We start from the raw sequence: 17,557 nt of genomic DNA, 5'->3' as shown, positions 1-17,557 counted from the left end.
TCCTCGCCCCATACTGTATCTTGCGTCACCATTTAAATCCTCACTTTCTTTGAAAGCCCTGACATCTCATTGCTAAATGTTTTTCTGCCTTCAGTCGACCTTTGACACTTACGTGAAATTTATCTTCTTGGGACACTGCTTTGCACATACAAATTACCTCTTTACTCAAACATTTTAATGTTCCATCCATCTACAGGATAAAATTTGATGACCGATTCTACATCCTCAACTTGAACGAAGATCACTTCAGTGGGTCTCTGAATTAGAATGCTACAATGACCTTGTTCACAGCATTCCTTGAAATATTACCTTCCTCTTTTTCTATTGAGGCTGAGTCTACTCAAAGCTTCCCTTCAAACCCCTCTGAAATTCTGTGGGGAAGTTGGGTATGCCATGCGTTTCACAATGAGGTATTCTCATTTTTAACCTCATTTCCTCTACTCTCATCCTGGCTCTCCAGCTGGATTGTGTTCTAAGGACATGATTTATATCTATGCCTTGTTGTAGCATTAGTACTTTGCTTTGTCCTGAACGCACTCAATGCTTGATAGATATTTGCTGTCAATGATAATGGGAGAAGTGAGAGAGGGATCAAATATTTTTTAGGGTGATGTACTCACTCGACAATTCACATTCGAATAATAGTTAATTACATCTGCCCATTTTCTTTCTCTGCCATTTGCTTGACATCAAGTGATCTCTCCACATCGGAGAACTTTATGTGGCAGTAAGAAGTTTATGCTCTTAATAAGCCTTTTGTTAGGGAGCTGGAACTCAAGAGCCTAGAAGGACTTTGGGAGAGTGGGAAAGAAAAGCTTAAGATTGATCATTTTAACATCTAATTTTAAAAATATGGAAAATCACGGAGAATAAGATAGTAAATATCCTTATCTCTGTCATCTAGAACAGTGGCAGTGTGGGGCTCGTCAACCACGGTGTGTTGGGCCTCACCCCCCCAGTTTTGGATTCAGCATTAGTATCTGTGTTTCTCAGAGCTCTCAGAGGATGCCACAAGCTGCCAGTCCAGAGACAAAAGACACTCTGAGAACCACTGATAAAGAACCGCTAAGTGTTAATATTTGGGAATGTTTCTTTTTTACAATTAAATTAAGAAAATCAAATTGGACTTTCTCCTTCCAGGCCCATTCTTCTTCGTCCTGCCCCTTCTTCCCCAGCGTCAACCTCTAGCATTGCATTCTTAAGAAATATATGAATCTATAAACAAGACACAGAACTTTCATCTTTCAGAAAGGTGACTCAAATAAAATGACATAATATGCCTAATTTTGCAACCCGTTATTATATTCAATGTTGGTTTTTTTTATCAATTTCTATAGATCTGGCTCATTCATTTTATATATAATGTTGTATTTCGTGCCAAACTTTATTCATCTAATCCCCAAATGACGGATGTTTGGATTGTTTGCAATTTTTTGCTATTAGAATAAAACCATCTACGATGAACATTTCTATTGTACACATATGCAAGAGCTTCTTTGGGGAAATCTTCAGAGGGATTACAGAAATTACACCTTTACCAGCAATGCTTAAGAGTTTTTGTTAATCTTACATTCTAACCAGCACCTAGTATGATCAGGCTTTTAAATCTTTATCCATCTGATGGCCATAAAACTATATCTCACTGTTGCTTTAATTTGCATCTTCTTGATTGTCAGAGAGAATGAACAGCTTTTTAATTTTTATTGTCTATACTGGCTCTCTTCTTCTGTGTTGCCTATGTGTATTTTTGCCAATTTTGACCATTTAGTTGTTTGGATTTTATTAATAAATTTGAGAATCAAGGGTTGATTTTTGAAGACTCACTGTACTTGGTTGTGATACATTTTATCCATTTATATGTATAAGTACCACTATGCCTACTATTTCTCTCAAAGGGGTGTTTATGGATCTTCCGAGGTTACAGACAACACAAGTATGAATACAGGAGAAGTGGATGTTTTTAGTTTATTCTCATGTCCTGGGAGGCTAGGAAGAGGCAGCCAAGTTGAAGAGAAGCTTCGAGGAAATTGCAAGATGTAGACAGCAACGCCCTTATCCTGGATAAGTGGCATCAGAAATACATGATTAATGGCCAGTATCTCTAAGATAGTTAATAAATCTATTCCCAGCCAAAAAAAATTCATAATGCTAAAAAGTTTGCCATTTAAAAAGGAAGAAGGAAGGGCTCACTGTATGACGGGTGCTTTGTATCTGTTAATTCATTTAACCTTTGGCGCAACCCTTTTAGGTAGGTATCACAATTCTCATCTCATCACAGAGGTCGCTGATATTCAGAAAAGTTAAATAGGAGTCCAAGAATGTGCAGACACAGGTGCTCTGCAGGTCTGATCCCAAGCCTACATTCCCCCAGGGGGGAAGTGAAACCTGCACTACTGTAAAACACAGATTCTTAAACACTATTCTTTAAAGGAATCATGAAGACCAAGGATTTTCCAGCACATCCAAAGGCTGTATGCAAACCCCATACAGCTGCTTATCTTGTTAATGCATATATTTTTTAAAGATTTTATTTATTTATTTGACAGAGAAGGAGACAGCGAGAGAGAGCACAAGCAGGGGGAGCTGCAGAGGGAGAAGGAGAAGCAGACTCCCCAGCAGGGAGCTGATGCAGGGCTCGATCCCAGGACCCCAGGATTATCACCCGAGTTGAAGGCAGACTTAACCAAATGAGCCACCCAGGCACCCCTATTAATGCATATTTTTATCAAAAAGAATGGAACAATTTCAAAATTATAACTTTTAAGAAACAAAGACAAATCCAAAATGGCAGCTAAAATCTTATGATACATCTTTATATCCAAGAATCTCTTATGCAACATAAAAAGGTCCTATATTTCAGGGATATATAATGTACTCTCAAAAATAAGTAGAATCTTCAAAAAAATAAAAAGCAGAATTAATCTACGGTAACAGAAATCAGAAGTGTGTTGCCCAAAGGTTGTGGGTATCTTAATTGGGGTATTACACAGATTGTCATACACTTGTCAAAACTCATCAAATTGGACATTAAGATCTGTGTGCTTCACAGTATATAAAGTTTAACTCAGTTTTCAAAAAGTATTCAAAAGTCTTAAAAGTAAATTCATAATTGCTGATAGCATATGCAAGTGATGGTCCATATCCTGAGTTCCCAGCTGTCCTGGTAACAGTGAAGCAGTTAGAGGCTCTGACCAATTGCTCTGTGCTCTTAGGCAGGGTGCATGTTCTCCAGATTAGGGCCAGGACAAATCCAGCCTCTGGGGGTCAGTAGCTGTCCTGCCCTAGGAACATCCAGCGGGAGTGGTGCCAACCTGAGACTGGGTTCCTTCCAGACAAGGGGATGCTGGGCATAATTCTTGACCCCGGTGTTTATTCTCATCCCTTTGCACACAAAAAAATTCCTCTTCCCTGCCAAATACTAAACTCTCGGCCTCACTAGCTTTTAAGCAATGAGGTGAAGGTCTTAAATCCAGAATCATAGGAACCGTGTGCCTTCTTGTTAGACCTTTCTGTCCCTTGGGATACAGAGAATTCAGTCCTGAGACACAGCGGAACGTGGCCATTATGCCAAGTCTCCTTCTGTGCCCTTTAAAAACATGCCGGAGACACAAAGGTTACACAGCAGAAAACAGCCTGCTGTCTTTCCCACGGCAGGGTATGCTCAGCATTTACTGTCATCTAACTTTCCATTCCTCCATGCGTCTGGCCTTGCAGCACTCTATAAAGGGAGGAAAGAGACATTTTTCTGAACCTTCACTAGGTGAAGAGTTCTGTGGTGGGCACTGTCACATTCCTTGCCTCACTAGGACCTTTAAAACCACCCTGTGTCTTTGCATTTCATGTTGAAACTTCACAGATGAGTCACCTAAGGCACAGAGAGGTTAAGAAACTTGCTCAAGGAATTGCTGATGGTAAACCAGCACGCAAGACTAAGTCATTTTTGCTACAAATTCAGAGCTCTCTCTTTCGAACGGCTTTTGCCTAATTGGAACTAAGTCCAAAGCAGCAAAAAATACTATATACTCAATATATATTATATAACTGTACTTTGTATCAGAATAAACCTAGCACTGTTTGTGCCCACCTTTACACATGACATTGCCAAAAATTACTTCAGAGCCTTGGATCTATTTAATAACTATGATTTATTTTCAGGGCGGTGTTCTGCATTCTGCCAGGTGCTGGCCTGCAAAGCCCAGGCTTACCCCTGGATGGTGTTGTTGGATTTGGACTCTGTTAAACCAGGATCAAGTCTGTTCCAGCACTGCCTGCACTTATAACAGGTCCCCATCTCTACAGCTTGCTGAGATGCCACATTCATAAAGCTTCCTAATAATCACAGGGTGAAGTGGGCGGGCCCATCGTGTGCACTAAATACAAACAGACGAGAAATAACAGCAGAAGTAGTAAAGGCAAGTTTCATGCGTCAAAACACTAAGGAGGCTGAATCTCTGTACAAACGAGAGCTGGCATCAAAGGTTTGGAGAGAACATCTTCATTAGAACCGAACTGAGTGTTCAGGTCAGCGCTGTCGGCCGTACTGGTCCAGCTAACCCCCTCCTGGCCACGGGAAGCCAGCTATGCATATCGTTTAGCTTAAGACATCCAGCACGAAGAACGGGCGCGTGCACGTTGATCATCTTTTTGCACATTCGGCAAATCCGTCCCACAGAGAATACAGTCTATTACGTCACCATGGCCAAAACATAATTTTACTTCTAAGTGTCTTCTCCTTCAAATGGAAGATGAGCCTGAGAAGGTAAGCCTATATGAAAGCTCAGAGGCAGATATCTGTCTCACTAGCAAAACTCTGAACTGTAGGCGTCACCAGCAAAAAAAAGGCATGTCCTCCTCCACACAGCTGCGCCAGATAATACACAAAGAAATTAACAGTATTCGGAATCATTGTTTGCCACTCTGTATTTTATTATTATATTATTCCAGTCCATAATACGCATTTTCAAAAACTAAAATAGTTAAAGAGTTGGTTGGTAGCTTTTCAGGCACAACTGTTAATAAAGAGGAAAGAAGGTAATTACTTCATGGTAAGAAAAATGCAGCCTTAGAATAAAGATGATGTGGGTCTAAATCCCAGCTCTGCCACTTAGAAGATATAGAATATTGGGAAATTTCCTGTACCTGACCGAGTCCATATTTCCTCATCTAAAATGGGGATGAGAGGCCTGGGTGGCTCAGTTGGTTAAGTGTCTGCCTTCAGCTCAGGTCATGATCCCTGCTCAGCAGGGAGTCTGCTTCTCCCTCTCACCCCCCCCCCGCTTTTGCTCTCTCTCTCTCTCAAATAAATAAAATCCTTAAAAATAAAATAAAATGGGGATGATAATACCAACCAAAAGTATTATTACTGATCTCTAAGAATATCAGCCTGAAGCTCCCAGTCCTACTGCTATTTAACATACAGTCTTGATTAAATTTCTACTCAAGATCCCTTAACTTGTCAATCTATTTTGGATACCATGCTTCAAGATGGCAAAGAAAAACTTCTGCAAAAGAAGTTCTTATGTAAACTAGATGACTGCATACCATAAATGCAATTTAAACATCACCATCTCTGTGAAGCATTCTTGTCTCACTTTGCTCTCATGGAGCGTACAGTCGAGTGAGGAGAAAGAAATACTCCAGTAAGTTAACATGTAGTGTGTCAGAGGGTTATTAAGTGCTTACATATTATGGAGAAAACAGAGCAGGGATGGAAGTAATGGCTGAAATTCAATAAGGATGGCTAAAAAGAGTCTCATTGAGATGTCATTTGAGTAAAAGCCCAAGGGAGATGAGAGAGTGAACCATGTGGACAACTAGGGCCAGCGGGGTGGGGGGAGACACTTCTAGACAGAGGCAACGGCAAGTGCAAAGGCTCTGGGGCTGGAGCTGACCTGATGTACTGAGAAACGGCAGGACTGCCAGTGTGCTGGAGAGGATAGGGGTGGAATGATAGGAGGTGAGATCAGAGAGGCATCAGGAGCCAGACCATGGGGAACGTTTCTATGGGATGAGGAGGTAGGAGAGAGTTCTGAACAGGGGAATAATGAGATCTAACGAGTTTTCTAAAATTTGTGTTCAGGATAGACTACAGGGAGTTAAAGGCTTGAAGCAGGGACACTAGCTAGAGGGTTACTATAGTAACTCTGGTGCTACATACTCGTGGCTTGAACCAGGGTGGTGGGGATACAGGGACAGCAGTGAGTGGAGGGAAAGCCAACAGTATTCACTAATGAACTACAGCTCTCCTGTGCGAGAAAGAAAGAAGGCGGAGATGGCTTCATGGACTCTCGTGTGAAGAGCTGGAATAAGGGAAGTTGTGAAGTGTGGCAGGGATGAGCCCGGAGCAGGTTTGATAGGAGGGAAGATCCGGAGCTTGCTGTCCAATATGTTAAGTTCAAGAGGCCTGTTAGACAGACAGAGGCAGAGAAGTAAGCAGCTGAAAAGAAGAGTCTAAATTGAAGAAACAGTTCACTTGCAATGTAAGTCCTATATATATATAAGGCGCCTAAATGGTACCTGAATGGTACCTAAAGCCATGAGGGTAGATAAAATCACTAAAGGAGTGCATGCAGTCAGAAGAGAGACAAGGGTCCAGGGCCGAGCCGCGTAGCACCGCTATGAGGAGCGGGCACCAGCCAACGGGGTGGAGAGGCAGCCAGAGCCGGGAGGAGAACTGGGGACACTGAGGTCCTGGAAAGTAGGGGAAAACACTGTCCTGGAGGAGTGACTGATCACCAACAATGTCCCATGCTGCTGACAGGCCTGGCAAGGTGAGACGAAGGAGTGATCACTGGCTCCCTGTGGAAGTCACAGGACACTGCCAAGAGTGGTTTCCACAAGTGTGAGGGCCAAGTCTTGGATGGAGTACATTCAGGGGAGAGTGGCAGGAAATGGAAAAAGGGACAACTCTTTTCAAAGACCGCTCTGATGGCAATCAGAGAAATGAGGTGGCCTCTGAAAGCAGATGTGTGGTCCGGTGGGTATTTTGCTTTTAAGACGGGAGAAATAACAGCATATTTGTATGCTGATGAACCCATGTGGTAGAGAGAGAAATGTTGGTGATCCTGCACGTGGGGGGCGGGAGGGACCCGCCGAGATGTGGCTTGGAGCAGGTGACACGGAAAGAGACCTGGTACACAAGTGTGAGACTGACCTTTGCCATTTCATGGACAGTTTGTCCCTAGAAGTACAAGCGAGACCAGCGTGTAGGGACTCAGATGCAGGGGCGGGAAAGGGAGACAGAGTAAGTTCTCTGACAGAGTACACTTCTAATGGTTTTCACTGAAATCCTAAGCAAGACCACCAGCTGAAAGTGGGGTGGGGAGGCAGCACTGAGATTCGAGGGGAGAGGAGAAAGTATTCAACAGTAAAATAACATAGCCAAAAAAGAGAGCTAATTGTTTTGATCCCCACAAACCATTACTTTCTGTTGCATGTTTTACTTTAGGGAGTCTCAACAATAGTAAATATTGCCTGAACTAAACATAAATTCCACACCCCCTCCGCATGGCACTGGAGGGCTCTTCATGACCTCGCCTCTGCCGGCCTGCACAGCTTTGTCTCCAGCTCTTTCCTCCTTCCAACTTATACTCAAACACTGTGCCAAAGGACAACACACATTCCCTCCGCTTCTTATCCATGAATGGACGTAGAAAACAATGGTGCAGAGAGATCATAAGGATATGCCAGTGAGCGCTTCCTGTGAATATTATGGAACGAAACATTTAAATTACATGCAAACATGTAGACCAGCATTTGTGACATAACATTTCAGAAGCTCTTAATGCCTCAATCATTTGCCACAGCCGAAGAAGCAGACATCTTCCTCGTTTCTCCTCAGTCTTCCTTTTTAAAAAAAATTTTCTGCTTCTTTTCTTCCCTTTAACTCTTGCCAACTGGGCACAGTATACATACCAACCCTCCGCCTTTGTTTAAACCCAGCCTATGTCGCTTCTGGTAATTCATGTCATTTTTCAGTACATGAAAGAGTGAAAAATAATAATTTTAATTAACAAGCAGAATTCCTCTTTTATCATCTGGCCAGTTTTAAGGAAAGAGAATAAAGCCTCAAAGAACTTCTAGTGCTGCTGGTGGTTTCAGAATACCTCCTCAAATTCTTTGATACTTCTCTCTTCAAGAGGTGGAGCCTAATCCCTGCCCCCGCCCCAAGCCAGGGCTGGCCTCGATGCCTGGCTTCTAAAGTACAGAACACCACCAAGTGAAGGTGACCAACTCTGGAGGTTCGGTCAGACAAGGCACTGGGGGCTTCCTCCTTGCTCACTCTCTGCCACACAGTGAGGAAACTGAGAGCCCTGTGGAGAGGCCCACTTGGCCAGGAGCTGAGGCCTCCTACCAACAACCACGTGAGTCAGCCCCCTGGGAAGTGGGTACTCAAGCATGCGACAGCCCCCCTGCCTGGATCCCGAGTGCTGCCTCCTGCAGGGAACCTGGGGCAGAGCCACTCAGCCCACGAAGCAGCTCCTGAATTTCTTAACCACACCAACTGTGAGAGAACGTAACGTCTGGTGTTCAAAATCACTACGCTTATGGCAATTTGTCATGTTGAAAAAGGCCACGAATACAATACTGATGATCATGAAATAATATGTAATAATCAAATAGATCTGGAATTCTAAATCCAGGTTCCTTTCACTTTATTTCACTGCTATGAAGTGATGCAAAAAAGAAAAACAGGATTCAAAAAATTTTATAACATCATCTCTTGCTCTTTTTTTTGGTTTTATTTATTTGAGAGAGAGAGACCAAGCGTCTGAGTTTGGGGTGGGAGAAAGGGCAGAGAGATAAGCAGGCTCCCCCCTGAGCAGGGAGCCAAACATTGGCTTAATCCCGGGGTCCCGGGCTCGATCCCAGGTTTCCATCATGACCTGGGATCATGAACTGAGCTGAAGGCAGGCGCTTAACAGACTGAGCCACCCAGGCACCCCTGCTCTTTGTTCTCTAAATCTTCTTTAATAAAAAAAAAAACTAAAAATTAAAAAAATTTTTTTCTAAAGTCTGGAACATTCATTTCCACTCTCTGGTAGTACAGAAATAAGTAGAGATTTTTAGATGAGGATATAAGAAGGAATACAGAGGGGCGCCTGGGTGGCACAGCGGTTAAGCGTCTGCCTTCGGCTCAGGGCGTGATCCCGGCGTTGTGGGATCGAGCCCCACATCAGGCTCCTCCGCTATGAGCCTGCTTCTTCCTCTCCCACTCCCCCTGCTTGTGTTCCATCTCTCGCTGGCTGTCTCTGTCTCTGTCAAATAAATAAATAAAATCTTAAAAAAAAAAAAAAAAAGAAGGAATACAGAGTACGTTTACAGTTTACATAAAGCATTTTACCTATGTAACTTAGCTCTTAGTAAGTGAACACAGATGTTTGCACCTGTATCTACTGAGAGTAGCAATGTCATTGACAACCACCTTAACTCTTTAAGAATGCATTAAAAAAATGAAAATTATTTAATAATTAAAGATCCATCCAAGGACAGAATTATATAATTCTGGGTTAGATATCCTACAAAGAAATTGTTTATGCTTCTCTGCAACTTGTTCCAGACTCTAATATTCATTATTCAGGGCCTGTATAAAACTCCTCAAAATTAAATTTATAAATGATTATATTAAAAAATGTAATGCATTCCAACAAGTGCTGGAATAGTTATCCTGAAAGTACCAATGAAGATAAACTTCATATTGAATAAAACATAACCTTCAGTCTGAAACAAATTTTCTAAGCATTAAAAATAAGATTTGGGGCAATACAGTCTATGGTGAATGTAATCTTCAGCCTCAAGCAGTCATTCACCCTTTTTTCTCCTGGATCAGCAGCGTTGCCTCAGGGATTTAACCTATTAGCCCTGTGTTTTCCATCTGCCGCTCTTAACAAATGTTTTTTCCTTAGGAAAGTGGTTACCATCTTCTTTGTAAATACACTTGTTTATTATTTAAAGGGCAATGTGGAAAAGCAAAGAGAAGAGATCATCACCATTATGACATCAAGTTCAGAACAAACGGAAACTTTGCGGAGTACTTTTGTTTCTAAAAACAAAGCTACGAGAAAGAATATCACAGGGGAATAAGTGCAATGAACACTTTATAAGTTGTTGGGTTGTTTTTTAAACCACATACCTAGCCAATTCTTTAAGACTAAAATAGATCTAAATCAACTGACAGTCTGCAATTAAACTCTGCTTCTTTTTGTAGCTGTATTTTCATCCGGCCTGACTTAGAACTGAAGGATTATGCATAAAGCCATAATGTTTATCTGTTTCAAGCTTACTTGTCGAAGTTAAGCACGAGATCATTGGCAGGCATCTACTCTGTCTCCACCCCCTCATGTAAAGCATGTATGTGCCTCCGTTCAGGCTGTGGGATAAACAGCAAGAATCTGTCAAATGAGACCACAGCTTGCATCTTTCTAATTTCTCTAGCTCCCAAAATCCAGTCTTTTCCTTCGAATTAGTGAGTTGAATAATGAACTCATTAAACATTTGTCTTGTTACCATGTACTGATAGTAAATGTCTGGTATACAAGATCTACATCTAGAAATTGGAAAAAAAAATCCAGCAAATATCTTCCTTGCTTCATTTTTTAAATATCCTCATTGCCTAGACCAGGGTTCTACATATTGCAGTGATTTAATAGTTACTTGTCCAAACAAGAGACTTCAGAGGGAAAAAGTGAGATTACTTTAAAACGAGCAGATAAGGTCATATAACTTAAATTCTAGAAAAATTTATGTTTGCAAATTGCAGCTGGAATTACACATCTGATTCCACTAAAGCTTCACTTTGTGATTTTTAGCAGGCATTAAATTTCTTTGATTCATCAAAGTATTTCTCTCATAAAAACTCAAAAGATTAGTAGGTTTTTAAAAGATTTTCAGGTTCATTTTGTTTTGTTTTTTAATGATTTATTTATTTTAGAGAAAGAGTGCACCGTATGCACACAAGCAAGCTGGGGGGGGGGCAGAAGGATAGGGAGAGAGAGCATCTCAAGCAGACTCTGAGCTGAGTGTGGAGCCTTGACTTAGGGCTCAATCTCATGACACTGAGATCATGACCTACCCCAAAATCAAGAGTCAGACGCTTAACCAAGTCACCCAGGTGCCCTAAGATTTTCATTTTTTTAAAAGAAGATATAAATTTAGATTGTTAGCTAAAATGCTCCTTCATTACCCTGAAAAAAAAGTTATCATGTATTCTCTATTATAACTTATATCCCCATTGAAGAATTATGGGTACATCATGAAGCATGATAAAATCAAGACGCTAAAATAAAAAGAGGAGGAAAATATCTGATTCCAAATTAGATTTCTATTTAGTAACTAGAGTTGACACGCAACCAAGAGAAAACAGGTGTCTCAGCCCAGCCTGAAAGACATTATTGGATGTCACCCAGGGGTGCCTGGGTGTCTCAGTCAGTGAAGCATCTGCCTTCGGCTCAGGTCATGATCCCAGGGTCCCGGGACTGATTCCCACATTGGGCTCCCTGCTCAGCGGGGAGCCTGCTTCTCCCTCTCCCTCTGCCCCTCCCACTGCTCATGCTCTCGCTCTCTCAAATAAGTAAATAAAATCTTTTTACAAAAAGACATTTTGGGGAATAATCTCCAGCTCGTACCAATAAGAACTTTCCAAAGAACCTGCATTATTATTATTATTTCACAATAATGCCTCTACCTCGCTGGGGCAACGCCTACGAATACAGAAGAACACGTGTCTCTACCATGTCATAATGAGCAATACCTCAGGGAAGGGCAGTATCTCAGAAATAGGTCATCTGAGTTAGAAAGAGTTGAATTTCCGCACACTTCTTTACTAAACATAAAAGAATTGTCTCATTATAGAAATAACTAATGCCAAGTGACAAAAATAAAAAGTGGTCCAAGTGCCCAAGTCCCAAAAATCCAGCATTAAGTTTGAAAGAAATTTGACAGCAGTCCTAAAAACTCAAACATTTGCTGCAGTTTTTCTCATTATGCTTCACGTGCACAACATGGTTCTTCTCTGGAGCACACCGGCCCAGGTTAATATGAAACACGCTGCTGTAACTCTTTTATCCCTGGTGGAAATTTCCTCCTGTTCACTGCACAGATGCCTCTTAAGATATTATAGAGGATGTGACTCTGATCCCTCTTTCTCTAGCTTTTTTTTTTTTTAATTTTTTAAAATTAAAGAGTTTGTCTGCAGAGTGGCTTAAACACTTATCGTTAAAAGTCATCAGAATAGGGGCGCCTGGGTGGCACAGCGGTTAAGTGTCTGCCTTCGGCTCAGGGCGTGATCCCGGCATTATGGGATCAAGCCCCACATTGGGCTCCTCCGCTATGAGCCTGCTTCTTCCTCTCCCACTCCCCCTGCTTGTGTTCCCTGTCTCACTGGCTGTCTCTATCTCTGTCGAATAAATAAATAAAATCTTAAAAAAAAAAAGTCATCAGAATACAGCCAGGTCTGCTTGTTTTCACCCTCAAGTCTTGCCTCTGCATGAAGCCACGCAAAATACCTCAGTGTACCTCCCCCCACCTCCCTCAGCCCCCAAATAATTTAACTGCGGGGGTTAGAAAGTGGATGCAGTCATCATCCAGAGCAGAATTTTAAGAAACCCTCCTTCCCATGTTACTATCGTATAGCCAGACTGCCTAGTTTGTGTTGTTGTGGTTGAACACAGTCAACGACATAGTTGGTTTACAATATTAGTTTCAGGTGCACGACATAGTGATTTGACAACTACACACATTATGAAATGCTCACCGCAGTAAATGCAGTTACCGTCTATCACCATACATAGTTTTACAATATTGCTGACTCTATTCCCTATGCTATACTTTTCATCTCTCTTTCTTATTTATTTTATAACTGGAAGTTTCTACCTCCTAATCCCCTTCACCTGTTTTGCCTGTTCCCACCTTCCTCCCTTCTGGCAACTACCAGTTTGTTCTCTGTATTTATTTTTGATTTTTTGGTTTATTTTGTTTTCTAGATTCCGCATATATGTCAAATCAGATGGGATCTTTTTCCATCTGACTTCTTTCGTTTAGAAGTTGCCTAGATTTGAATCTCAGCTTTGCCAGTTTTTAGTTACATGACTGGGTGAATTCCCTAAATGTTCCATGTCTGTTTCCTCATCTGTTAAGTAGGAAGAAATAATGACTACCTCCTATAGCTGCTAGGAAGATTAAATGGATTAATATGCCAGGCCCTTAGAATAGTTTCCATGGGACAGCAGTTATTTCCAAGGTCCTACCCCACCGTCTTCAAACCACTCTCATATACAGCCTGGGCTGGCTCTCTTCTCTCCCTTGACCCTTCCTCTTCTTGTCTTCATTTATTTTTCTCTAGCCAATAGCTCTTTAACCTTCCCAAAATAAATTATTTTAGCCTCCTCAAGCTTCTCCGGCTTTTTCCCCCCACTTTGCCCATTAACCCCATTCTCCTGGAAGGGAGCAGGAAAGGGAAAGATTGTAAAAACTTACTTGCTACGATTCTTTGAAAAATTTCTGCCCAAGAAGTTTAACAATATCTATGATTCTCATTCCTAAAAAGGCACTGTTACATCTATTACACTTAAGATTACAACATTAATGAAAAGGACTCCTGAAAAATTTTAATTAGTTGGAATACTTCACAGGAAGAGGAGGGAAATGAGGAGATTATATATTTCACTGAATCTTAAAACTCTTCCTCAGTTTCCTGGACTATGTTATAGTTCAGACTGTATGATTCAATATTCAGTTTCTGCATTCAAGCAGCTCTCCAGAGTCAGTGCCTATGTCTTAAGGGATCATTAAGAAGTTCCAGGACATTTGGTAAACAATCAATAAAATAAACTATTTACCAATTGTTCATAAATCACACTTCATTTTAGGTTCCCTGGTAATTAGGTGGAATCGGTATTGGCTTACTCAATACAGTTGGAATAACACGAAGGGAAAGCACCAAATCCATTCTGCTTCATTTCTGAGCAAAAAGCATTTTTCTTTTTAAACGGAAAGTTAGAGGGTAACGATCAGTTAAGTCAGGGACTGCACTGGTTATCATTTGAGCCTAGATGGCTGGTTATCCTATGGCGCTGAGGACCTCTTCATATAATTTTATCGTGCCTTATCTCTCAGAAAAGTTCTGTTAGTTCTCTGTCTCCTTTTAAAAAATAACATTTATTGATCACTTTCAGCATGCTGGGACTATGGTAAACCCTCAGCATACACGAATGCATCTGTCCTTCACAACCAGGTAGGTCCTTTTATAACACCCAGTTTACAGATGAGGAAACGGAAGACCAAAGTGATTAACCAATTCCATCCTGGCTACTTATCAAGTAAGTGGTAAAGATGAGATTCAAGCCCAGAGCAAGCAGTCCTAGCAACTGCTCCCAAAAGCCTTATTTAGGCCTCTTCATCTTAATTTCAAAAAGTTTGTGAGAAAAAGAGTACTTCTGTATGTACTCTTTTCTTATCAAAGTAAACAATGCCCTGGGTTTGTCTACATAGCTGTAAACTTAGAAATAATTCTGAAAGTTGTATATTGCACCTTCTTGGTGGCCTTGGTTCTTTGTCAGCCAAATAATTTCCTTTTCTTTCTTTCTTTTCTTTTCTTCTTTTTTTTAACCACAGCAAAGTATGTCTATTCTTCTGTTTCTCTTCATTCCTTTTCTCTGAAGAAAATACTCACAGGAAATAATTTTTTTTTTAAGATTTTTTATTTATTTATTAGACAGAGATAGAGACAGCCAGCGAGAGAGGGAACACAAGGGGGGAGTGGGAGAGGAAGAAGCAGGCTCACAGCCTGAGGAGCCTGACGTGCGGCTCGATCCCATAACACCGGGATCACGCCCTGAGCTGAAGGCAGACGCTTAACCGCTGTGCCACCCAGGCGCCCCACACAGGAAATAATTTTGAACAGAGTGGTGACAAATGTTGGGGGGGAGGGAGCAGGTGGGAGAAGGTGGAGAATGGGGAGAGTCAGCAAGGCCTTTAAAAAGTGGTGTTTGGAAACCCTCCCTTCAGTGACGTGACTAAGTCTCCAGTGAGGTTACTGAAGGCTTCTTTGTCCCATGAAATGCTTGGTGTGAGTGAACTTTTGTGGAGACCAGTGAAGAGCCCTGGCTTCCTATCTAGTCATTAGAGGTAAAGCAGAGACAGCAGGAGAGGATGCGGGAACACGGAGGCAGGCGGACCAAGGATGCTCAGGAACCCAGCAGGAATCTTAGGCGGAGCTCTGGGCAATCAGAATCTGGGACCTGCAGCTGGACTCACTTTAATCATATCTGGAAGTGAGTGGACAGCCCATGGCTGAGAGTGGGGTTATATATTCATGTAATCAAACTCAAATCATCCAGGGGCGCCTGGGTGGCTTAGTTAAGCACCTGCCTTTGGCTCAGGTCATGACCCCAGGGTCCTGGATGGAGTTCTGCATCGGTCTCCCTGCTCAGCAGGGAGTCTGCTTCTCCCTCTCCCTCTGCCCCTCACCCCCGCTCGTGCGCTCTCTCTCTCTCAAATTAAAAAAAAATTTCAAATCATTCACACTAAAACAGCTAGAAGTTTTAAAAACTGATCACACCACATGTTGCCAAGGACATGAAGGAACTGGAACTCATATATTGCAGGTAAGAACGCATACGGTGCAGCCACTTTGGGAAAGACTTTGAAGTTTCTTATAAAATTAAACAAACATCTACCATATGACCTAGCAATTCCCCTCCTATATATTCACCCAAGAGAAATGAAAGCATTATGTCCTCACAAAGACCCGTACAGAAACACTGACAGTGGCTTCTTTCATAACAGTGGCTTATTTCATAAAACTGGAAACAACTCAAGAGTCTATCAACTGAAGAATGAATGAAAAGTCACACTGGCACATTTACACCATGGAATAAATCACTCACCAGTAAGAAGGAACACATTACTGACACATGCAACAACATGGCCAAATCTCACAAACATGGTCCTGAGTGAAAGAGGCCAGACACAAGACTACATACAGGAGGCTTCCATTTATATGACATTCTAGAAAAGGCAAAAACAATAGAGACAGAAACAGACTGGTGATTGTTAGGGGTCCGGGGTTGAGGGAGGGTGAAGACGTCGACTGCTAGGGGTACAGGGAAATATCTGAAGTGACAGAAATGTTCTGTATCCTGATTACAGCGGTGGTTACATGACCGTGTGCACACTTGTCAGAATTCATCACACTGTCCACTTAAAATGGGTGAATTTTATCCTGTGAAATTATACCTCAAAACAGCTGGGGTTGTTGTTGCTTGTTTAACTTAAATCATCCTCACAGGCTGTCATAAAGAGAGAAACACAAATGTCCTGCGGTTACTCTCTTACAGAAGGGCAATCCCACGCATGTCGCCCTGGTGATTTTGTTGCACATTCTCATGGGTTCCCCCAGTCCCCAGTGTCGGTAAGACTGTTTGCACTATTTAGAAAGAGAAGTTTAATCAGAGCATGATTCAGGCTGGGTCTCTTGGCCAGTAAGAGGCTGTTTTTTGGGGTACAATTTCACCATACACTTAACTGGAAGCTGAACACTGTTTCTCAAGCGCACAGAATCACAGCCTTTGGCTTATAACTAAGGTTACCAGATAAAATACGGGAAGGCTAGTCAAATTTAACTTCAGATGGGTAACAAATAATTTTTAGCATAACTATGTCCCAAATATTGCATGGGGCATGATTTTAATTTGCTTTATCTGGCAACCTCATCATTTATTCATGGATGGCCTTTTCTATTTTACTTATTTATCCACCTAATTAACTAACCAATGAATTCATTAATCTCATAATCATGTTTTAACTACAGGTATTTTTAATGACTTTGACTCTAACTTTCCCCTTAAAGAACCATGTAGTAACTCTAAGGCACTGAGAATTTATTTTAGACTACTGAGAACGGACTCATAGGATCCTATCAGTCAAATTGTGATCCACAGACTCGGGTGTCAGCATCAACTTGGTGCTTGTTACAAAACAATCCCAGTCCCACCCAGACCTACGGAATTCAGAAACTGCATTTTACAAAATCCCCATGCGATTCATGTGCACATTAATGTTTTAGGCACACTGGTTTAGAAGGCTGTGTTTTAGGAAAATTTCCAGGGCATATAGCTGGCTGGAGTGGAGGGAAACTGGTTGCAAATACGAAAATATTTCAAAAGGCCAAGCGTTACTAAATATCTGAATTATGACAGTAGGTAAGAAAGGAAAGGAACTGAAGCGAGAAAAACTTCAACAGAAAAAAATCAATGGGACTTTGTAAAGGACTGGATGGAGGAGAGAAAAGAAAGATGTCTGAAAGTGAATGTAAGTCAGGTAGAATCCTCCAAGTGCTTCTAGTATCTCTGGCAGTGGTTCTGTGGTTCTCGAACCTAGCTGCATATTGTAATCACCTGGGAGCTTTGAGATACTGATGCTTGGGTCCCGACTCCAGAGACTATGTTTTAAAGTGAAGCCTGGGCATTAAAATTTCTAAATACTTCCTAGGTGATTACAACATGTGCAGCCAAGGTTAAGATCCCCGGGTATGGGCGCTTTCAATCTATGTGTTTTCACT

The 17,557-nt window shown here is 41.6% G+C and overlaps 1 protein-coding gene across 5 annotated transcripts in view; it reads right to left on the bottom strand.

The window, feature by feature from the left end:
- PDE5A (phosphodiesterase 5A) overlaps window positions 1-17,557 on the bottom strand; it is a 136,443-nt gene that overhangs the window by 85,515 nt on the left and 33,371 nt on the right. The gene's annotated exons all lie outside the window — the stretch shown is intronic.

This window comes from Ailuropoda melanoleuca, chromosome 11, assembly GCF_002007445.2.
Source record: "Ailuropoda melanoleuca isolate Jingjing chromosome 11, ASM200744v2, whole genome shotgun sequence".
Lineage (NCBI taxonomy): Eukaryota > Metazoa > Chordata > Mammalia > Carnivora > Ursidae > Ailuropoda > Ailuropoda melanoleuca.
This window is presented reverse-complemented; position numbering and strand designations above follow the sequence as displayed.